We start from the raw sequence: 9052 nt of genomic DNA on the forward strand, positions 1-9052 counted from the left end.
TTCCTTCCGAGACACTTGATGTTCGAATAGGTCTTTCTCCATTATCCATTTTTGCTTCCTTTGCATGCCTTTTGGCTGCCGAGAAGGATGTACCAGAAATATCTGATCCTCCGGAAATAAAGTTGATCACTTGTGCATTCGCCAGAGGGGCTGGAGCCTTTTCAGGGATCCTTTCAGGATCCTGAGTCCTTTGCTTTTTTCTTCCCAACAATTCTTTTAGATGCCCCTTGCTTAACAGATATCCAATTTCTTTTCTTAATGCTATGCATTCTTCAGTTAGATGCCCGAAATCCTCGTGGTATGCACACCACTTTGACTTGTCTTTAGTCCCGGATGGTTTGTCATTCTTTCTGGGCCATCTGGCTTTTTCTCCTAGATTCTGCATTGCAAGGATTAGTTCATGATTGTCAACAGAAAAAACAATATTCAGAAATCGGAGGATAATCCTTATCATCCTCTTCTTGGTCAACAGCATGCACGTTCTGGTTGTCATTTCTATGGTAGGATTTGAACTTATTGTTCTTGAAAGAGGATCCTTGTTTTTCCTGTTTTGAGGATCCTACTTGCCTCTCCTGGATCCTCTTGTCATCCTCTAGCCGGATGAACCTGAGTGCCCGAGTTCTTACTTCATCTAGGTTCCTGCATGGTGTCATAACAAGATCATCATAGAACAATGAATCCTTAAGCAGTCCCATTTTGAAGGCCTCAACAGCCGTGGCCATATCCAAGTTGGGAATGTCCAAGGATTCTTTACTGAATTTAGTTATATAATCCCTTAATGATTCATTATGACTTTGAGTTACCCTATATAAATCACTAGTTAATCTTTCAAATTTTCTACTACAAGAGAATTGGTTATTGAATAAATTAACTAAATTAGCAAATGAAGTGATAGAGTAAGGGGGAAGACTTAGCAGCCATTTAAGAGCTGATCCAGTAAGGGTGGATCCAAATCCTTTACATAGGCATGCTTCCCTTAACTTTTCTGGGATTGGATTGATCTCCATCCTCTCCCTGTATTGTGCTATGTGCTCCTCAGGATCCGTTGTACCATCATACAGATTCATAGTAGGGATATGGAACCTTTTGGGTACCTTTGCATCACAAATTGGTGGTGCAAAACGAGATACCTTATGGCTTCCATCTGCAATCTCCGGGATAGGCTTGACTACCCCTGGAACACTTGAGATCATATCCTTCAGCTTCTGTAACTCCCTGGCCATAGCATGATTGATACCTGTATCCTGCACGAATCCATGGTTAGTGGTAAGATAATTATTTAAGGTGTTACCTCCCATCGGGTTCAAGTTAGGAACATTGGGTGTGAATCCATATTGCTGGGATTCTGGGATAATGGATGGACCAGTGGAAGCAATGGTCTGCATTGGAATAAAATCTCCTTGATGGACATCTAGGCTTCCTGTTTGCAAATTCTTCAAGGATCCTGGTATCTGTAGGGATTCTTGAATCTGGGATGATCGTGGGACGAAGGAGGATCCTTGAACCTGGGATGATCCTGGAACAAAGGAGGATCCTTGAACCTGGGATGATCCCGGAACGAAGGAGGATCCTTGAACCTGGGATGATCCTGGGACAAAGGAGGATCTAAGCTCATGAAGGATCCCAAATGCTGGTCGTAGGATCCCGCCGGTTGGAAATATGATCCTGATGCCTGAGTCATTGTTGCTGGGCTGAAATGCACTCCTCTTGATCCACCCATATATTGAATGTCTGGGACCTCTGATGGCTGAGAAGTAATCATTGGAGTATCAAAATTCAAAGATTTGGGCATTAGTGGGGAATGATCCTCTGCCGTTTTCTTTTGCCTTTTGAGATCTCCGATTTCTCTGAGGATCCTGTCATTAGTTTCATCCTGCTGCTGCATACGATCCCTCATCTGCAAAATCAAAGTAAATATATCACTAGTACTGGGAACAGAAGAAGTTAGAGCAGAAGATGATGGTTTAGAGGAGATAGAAGTTGGTCTCTTCTCAGCATTTTTCTGAGATCCAGCTGGTGGTGGAGGCAAAGGTGGAATGCCAGTAGATGAATTGACTGCCGACATCGCTGTGGATGTATTCTTCAATGATGAAGCCATGTAACTCTTTGAAATGATTTCGAACAAAAAGTTTTCTTATGAATGAAGCACCAATTGCCCCACGGTGGGCGCCAAACTATTTTGGTCAAAAATCACACAAGGATAATACAACCAAACTCTATGTAAACGAGGAATGATGCTTGGTTAGTTGAAAAAGTAAAGGATCACTTTAGTTAGAAATATGCAAGTGACGCGAGGATTTATACGAGGAAAAAGCCCTTGATCAATGTATGATCCCCGGCATAAAAAACCTCGGGTGATGGCAACTACCGATCACCAAACTTCAACATAAGAAAAATGGTTACAACTTCGGATGATAATGAGCTGAGTACAAGGATCACTATAGTTTCGAGTGTCTAAGCGTGTGAGAATTGTGTTGTGTGTCTTCCGAATGGGGAAGAGTGTTATATATACAAGTGTGAGTGGCCTATTTTAGGTAAACAAACTAATAATCAGCTCATTACCCCTTTAGAAATAAAAGTAAATCTAGCCTAAATTATCGCCCTTAAATCATGCCAAGTTTCCATATCCTTCACAACGTTCATCTCTGATTAAGCATATGCCAAAGTTGTAAAGACGCATCCCTTGATTGTGATGCTAAGTGCGGATCCTGCTAGACATTCCTGCAAAATGACATTAAGTTCAATGAAAGCAACTGTTAGCATGAGGATCCTGTGATGGTCCGTGATCCTGATCCTGGAACTCTGCTGAGGATCACTAACTGCCAAAGAAACAAGGATCACTGGTTAGGATCACATGTAAGGATCATGTATTATAAAAATCCAGCCCTAACAATCAATGCTGGGGTTGAGGACATGTATTCTTTTAGGGCTTGTAAAGCATTCTCATGCTTTTCAGTCCATTCGAATTTCTTGTTCTTTCTTAGGATATCATAGAATTCTTTACACTTTTCTAAGGATTTGGATATGAATCTGTTTAGAGCTGCTATCCTGCCTGTTAGCCTTTGCACATCCTTAGCGTTGGCAGGGGATTTGATATTCACCAATGCTTTGATTTGTTCAGGGCTTGCTTCAATGCCCCTCTGGGTTACCATATATCCTAAGAATTTACCTGCTTTAACACCAAAGTGACATTTTGAAGGGTTAAGCTTCATGTTATAATTATCAAGGATATCAAATGCTTCCTCCAAGTCCCTTAGGTGATCCTCAGCTTTCTTTGACTTTACTACCATATCGTCTATTTATACTTCCATAGTTTGTCCAATTTGATCTTTGAACATCATATTCACCAGCCTTTGATATGTTGCACCTGCATTTCTTAATCCAAAAGGCATAGCAATATAACAATATAAACCGGTTGGGGTCATAAAAGCTGTATCCTCTTGGTCAGATGGCTCCATCTGAATTTGTTGGAATCCAGATGATGCATCCATAAAGGTTAACAGTTCATGCCCCGCCGTTGCATCCACCATGGAGTCAATGTGGGGTAATGGGAAAGGATCCTTGGGACATGCCTTATTTAAATCAGTGAAATCGACACATACCCTCCACTTTCCATTTTTCTTTTGAACAACGACCACATTGGCTAGCCATTTTGGATACTTTACCTCTCTAATCATACCTGCTCGAAGTAATCTTTCTACTTCTTCCTGGATAATGGCATTTCTTTCTGGTGCAAACTTCCTCCTTTTTTGATGGATTGGTTTGATTGTCCTATCAATGCCAAGTTTATGAGTTATAATATCCTTAGATATACCTGTCATATCCTCGTGTTTCCATGCAAAGGTAGACTTTCTTCTTTTGAGGAAGGATACTATGTCTTCTTTCATCTTGCTAAGGATCCCTGATCCGATATGGATTTTTGATTCAGGATCATTAGGATCCAAAAGGATTTCGTCCACATCCTGTTCTCTCGCCTCCAAGACATTCCTTGGAGGATACTGTAATTGCTATTGCTCCCTTGGCTTCGAGGCTGGTTTCATTGACGAGGTGTGACAATCCTTAGCCTCCTGCTGATCACTGTCGATCTTAATTATTCCCCATGGGCTAGGGAGCTTCACACATTGATGGTAGGTGGATGGGACTGCCTTCATATCATGTATCCAGGGTCTGCCAAGGATAACATTACAACAAGACAAACAGTCAATAACACAAATTTTTTTATAATTATGTAATCCTTCCACATAAATTGGGAGTTTGATGTCCCCCAGGGTTTTCTTAGTTTCGCCACTGAATCCCACAAGTACGGAGGATCTTGGTGTGATATCTGATTCAGGGATACCCATCTTCTTCAGAACATCAAGCTGGATAATGTTTACTGAGCTTCCTCCGTCGATAAAGATCCTGCGGACAAAATGGTTAGAGATAAAGAGAGTGATGACTAGACTATCATGATGAGGATCTTGGATGTTAATTCTATCATCCTCATCGAAGGTTATAACTTTTCCTTCCGAGACACTTGATGTTCGAATAGGTCTTTCTCCGTTATCCATTTTAGCTTCCTTTGCATGCCTTTTAGCCGCTGAAAAGGATGTACCACAGATCTCTGATCCTCCAGAAATAAAGTTGATCACTTGTGCATTTGCCGGAGGGGCTGGAGCTTTTTCAGGGATCCTCTCAGGATCCTGAGTCCTTTGCTTTTTTCTTCCCAACAACTCTTTTAGATGCCTCTTGCTTAGCAGATATCCAATTTCCTTTCTTAACGCGATGCATTCTTCGGTTAAATGCCCGAAATCCTCGTGGTATGCACACCACTTCGATTTGTCTTTAGTTCCAGTTGGTTTGTCGTTTTTTCTGGGCCATCTGGCTTTTTCTCCTAGATTCTGCATTGCAAGGATTAGTTCATGATTATCAACGGAAAAACAATATTCAGAAATCGGAGGATAATCCTCATCATCCTCTTCTTGGTCAACGGCATGCACGTTCTGGTTGTCATTCCTATTGTAGGATTTGAATCTGTTGCTTTTGGAAGAGGATCGTTGCTTTTCTTGTTTTGAGGATCCTACTTGTTTTTCCTGGATCCTTTTGTCATCCTCTAGCCGGATGAACCTGAGTGCACGAGTTCTTACTTCATCTAGGTTCCTGCATGGTGTCATAACAAGATCATCATAGAACAGTGAATCCCTAAGCAATCCCATTTTGAAGGCCTCAACAGCTGTGGCCATATCCAAGTTGGGAATGTCCAAGGATTCTTTACTGAATTTGGTTATATAATCCCTTAATGATTCATTATGACCCTGAGTTACCCTATATAAATCACTAGTCAATCTTTCAAATTTTCTACTACAAGAGAATTGATTATTGAATAAATTAACTAAATTAGCAAATGAAGTAATAGAGTAAGGGGGAAGACTTAGCAGCCATTTAAGAGCTGATCCAGTAAGAGTGGATCCAAATCCTTTGCATAAGCATGCTTCCTTTAACTTTTCTGGAATTGGATTGATCTCCATCCTTTCCCTGTATTGTGCTATGTGTTCCTTAGGATCCGTTGTACCATCATACAGCTTCATAGTAGGGATATGGAACCTTTTGGGTATCTCTGCATCACAAATTGGTGGTGCAAAACGAGATACCTTATGGCTTCCATCTGCAATCTCCGGGATGGGTTTGACTACCCCTGGAACACTTGATATCATATCCTTCAGCTTCTGCAGTTCTCTGGCCATAGCATGGTTGATACCTGTATCCTGCACGAATCCATGGTTAGTGGTAAGATAATTATTTGAAGTGTTACCTCCCATTGGATTCAAGTTAGGAACACTAGATGTGAATCCATATTGCTGGGATTCTGGGATGATGGAGGGACCAGTGGAAGCAATGGTCTGCATTGGAATAAAATCTCGTTGATGGACATTTAGACTTCCTGTTTGCAAACTCTTTAGGGATCCTGGCATTTGGAAGGATCCCGGTATCTGAGATGATCCCGGAACGAAGGAGGATCCTTGAACCTGGGATGATCCTGGAACAAAGGAGGATCCTAAGCTCATAAAGGATCCCATATGCTGGGTGTAGGATCCTGTTGGTTGGAAATATGATCCTGATGCCTGCGTCATTGCTGCTGAGCCGAAATGCACTCCTCTTGATCCACCCACGTGTTGAGTGTCTGGGACCCCTGATGGCTGAGAAGTAATCATCGGAGTATCAAAATTCAAAGATTTGGGCATCAGTGGGGAATGATCCTCTGCCGTTTTCTTTTGTTTTTTGAGATCTCCGATTTCTCTGAGGATCCTGTCATTAGTTTCATCCTGCCGCTGCATACGATCCTTCATCTGCAAAATCAAAGTAAATATATCACTAGTACTGGGAACAGGAGAAGTTAAAGCAGAAAAAGATGAAGGTTTAGAGAAAGCAGAAGTTGGTCTCTTCTCAGCATTTTTCTGGGATCCCGTTGGTGGTGGAGGCAAAGGTGGAATGCCATTAGATGAATTGACTGCAGACATCGCTGTGGAAGTATTCTTCAACGACGAAGCCATGCTACACTTCCGGAATGATCACCAACAGAAAAGTTTTCTTATGAATGAAGCACCAATTGCCCCACGGTGGGCGCCAAACTGTTTTGGTCAAAAATCACACAAGGATAATGCAACCAAACTCTTATGTAAACGGGGAATGATGCTTGGTTTGTTGAACAAAGTAATGGATCACTTTAGTGTAAAATACGCGAGTGACACAAGGATTTATACGAGGAAAAAGCCCTTGATCACTATAGTATAACAAACAATATGTTTACAACTTCGGATGGTAACGAGCTAAGTACAAGGATCACTATAGTATCGTGTGTCAAAGCGTGTGAGAAATGTGTTGTGTCTTCCGAATGTGGAAGAGTGCTATTTATACAAGTGTGAGTGGTCGTATTTTAGGTAAATGAACTAACTATTAGCTCGTTACCCCTTTAGGAATAGAAGTAAATCTAGCCTAAATTATCGCCCTTAAATTATGCTGAGTTTCCATATCGTCCACAACGTCCATCTTTGATTATGCATATGCCAAAGTTGTAAAGACGAGTTCCTTGTTTACGTTGCTAAGAGCGGATCCTACTCGAAATTCCTGCAAGATAACATTAAATCCAAGGAGTACAACTGTTAGTATGAGGATCCCTAGGATGGTCCGTGATCCTGATCCTGGAACTCTTCTGAGGATCACTATCTGCCAAAGAATCAAGGATCACTGGTTAGGATCACATGTAAGGATCATAAGTCATAAAAATCCAGCCCTAACAGGTTACCATATATCCTAAGAATTTGCCTGCTTTAACACCAAAGTGACATTTTGAAGGATTAAGCTTCATGTTATAACTATCAAGGATATCAAATGCTTCCTCCAAGTCCCTTAGGTGATCCTCAGCTTTTTTGGATTTCACCACCATATCGTCTATGTACACTTCCATAGTTTGTCCAATTTGATCTTTGAACATCATATTTACCAGCCTTTGATATGTTGCACCTGCATTTCTTAATCCAAACGGCATAGCAATATAACAATATAAACCGGTTGGGGTCATAAAAGCCGTATCCTCTTGGTCAGATGGTTCCATCTGAATTTGTTGGAATCCAGATGATGCATCCATAAAGGTTAACAGTTCATGACCCGCCGTTGCATCCACCATGGAGTCAATGTGGGGTAATGGGAAAGGATCCTTGGGACATGCCTTATTCAAATCAGTGAAATCGACACATACCCTCCACTTTCCATTTTTCTTTTGAACAACAACCACATTGGCCAGCCATTTTGGATACTTCACTTCTCTAATCATACCTGCTCGTAGTAATCTTTCTACCTCTTCCTGGATAACGGCGTTTCTTTCTGGTGCAAACTTCCTCCTTTTTTGATGGATTGGTTTAACTGACCTGTCAATGCCAAGTTTATGAGTGATAATATCCTTAGATATACGGTATATCATATACCTGTCATATCCTCATGTTTCCATGCAAAGGTAGATTTTCTTCTTTTGAGGAAGGATACAATGTCTTCTTTCATTTGTCCAAGGATCCCTAATCCGATATAGATTTTGGATTCAGGATCATCAGGATCCAGGAGGATTTCGTCCACATCCTGCTCTCTTGCCTCCAAGACATCCCTTGGAGGATACTTTAATTGCTATTGTTCCCTTGATTTTGAGGCTGGTTTCATTGATGAGGTGTAACAATCCTTAGCCTCCTGCTGATCACTATCGATCTTGATTATTCCCCAAGGGCTAGGGAGCTTCACACATTGATGGTAGGTGGATGGGACTGCCTTCATATCGTGTATCCAGGGCCTGCCAAGGATAACATTACAACAAGATAAACAGTCAATAACACAAAATTTCTGATAATTATGTAATCCTTCCACGTAAATTGGGAGTTTGATGTCCCCCAGGGTTTTCTTAGTTTCGCCACTAAATCCCACAAGCACGGAGGATCTTGGTGTGATGTCTGATTCAGGAGTACCCATTTTCTTCAGAACATCAAGTTGGATAATGTTTACCGAACTTCCTCCGTCAATAAGGATCCTGCGGACAAAATGGTTAGAAATAAAGAGAGTAATAACTAAACTATCATGATGAGGATCCCGGATGTTAATTCTATCATCCTCATCAAAGGTTATGATTTTTCCTTCCGAGACACTTGATGTTCGAATAGGTCTTTCTCCATTATCCATTTTAGCTTCCTTTGCATGCCTTTTAGCTGCTGAGAAGGATGTACCACAGATGTCTGATCCTCCAGAAATAAAGTTGATCACTTGTGCATCTGCAGGAGGGACTGGAGCTTTTTCAGGGATCCTTTCAGGATCCTGAGTCCTTTGCTTTTTTCTTCCCAACAATTCTTTCAAATGCCCCTTGCTCAGCAGATATCCAATTTCCTTTCTTAATGCGATGCATTCCTCTATCAAATGCCCAAAATCCTCATGGTATGCACACCACTTTGATTTATCTTTAGCTGCGGCTGGTTTGTCATTTTTTCTGGGCCATCTGGCTTTTTCTCCTAGATTCTGCATTGCAAGGATTAGTTCATGG

Source organism: Helianthus annuus, chromosome 15 (assembly GCF_002127325.2).
Source record: "Helianthus annuus cultivar XRQ/B chromosome 15, HanXRQr2.0-SUNRISE, whole genome shotgun sequence".
Lineage (NCBI taxonomy): Eukaryota > Viridiplantae > Streptophyta > Magnoliopsida > Asterales > Asteraceae > Helianthus > Helianthus annuus.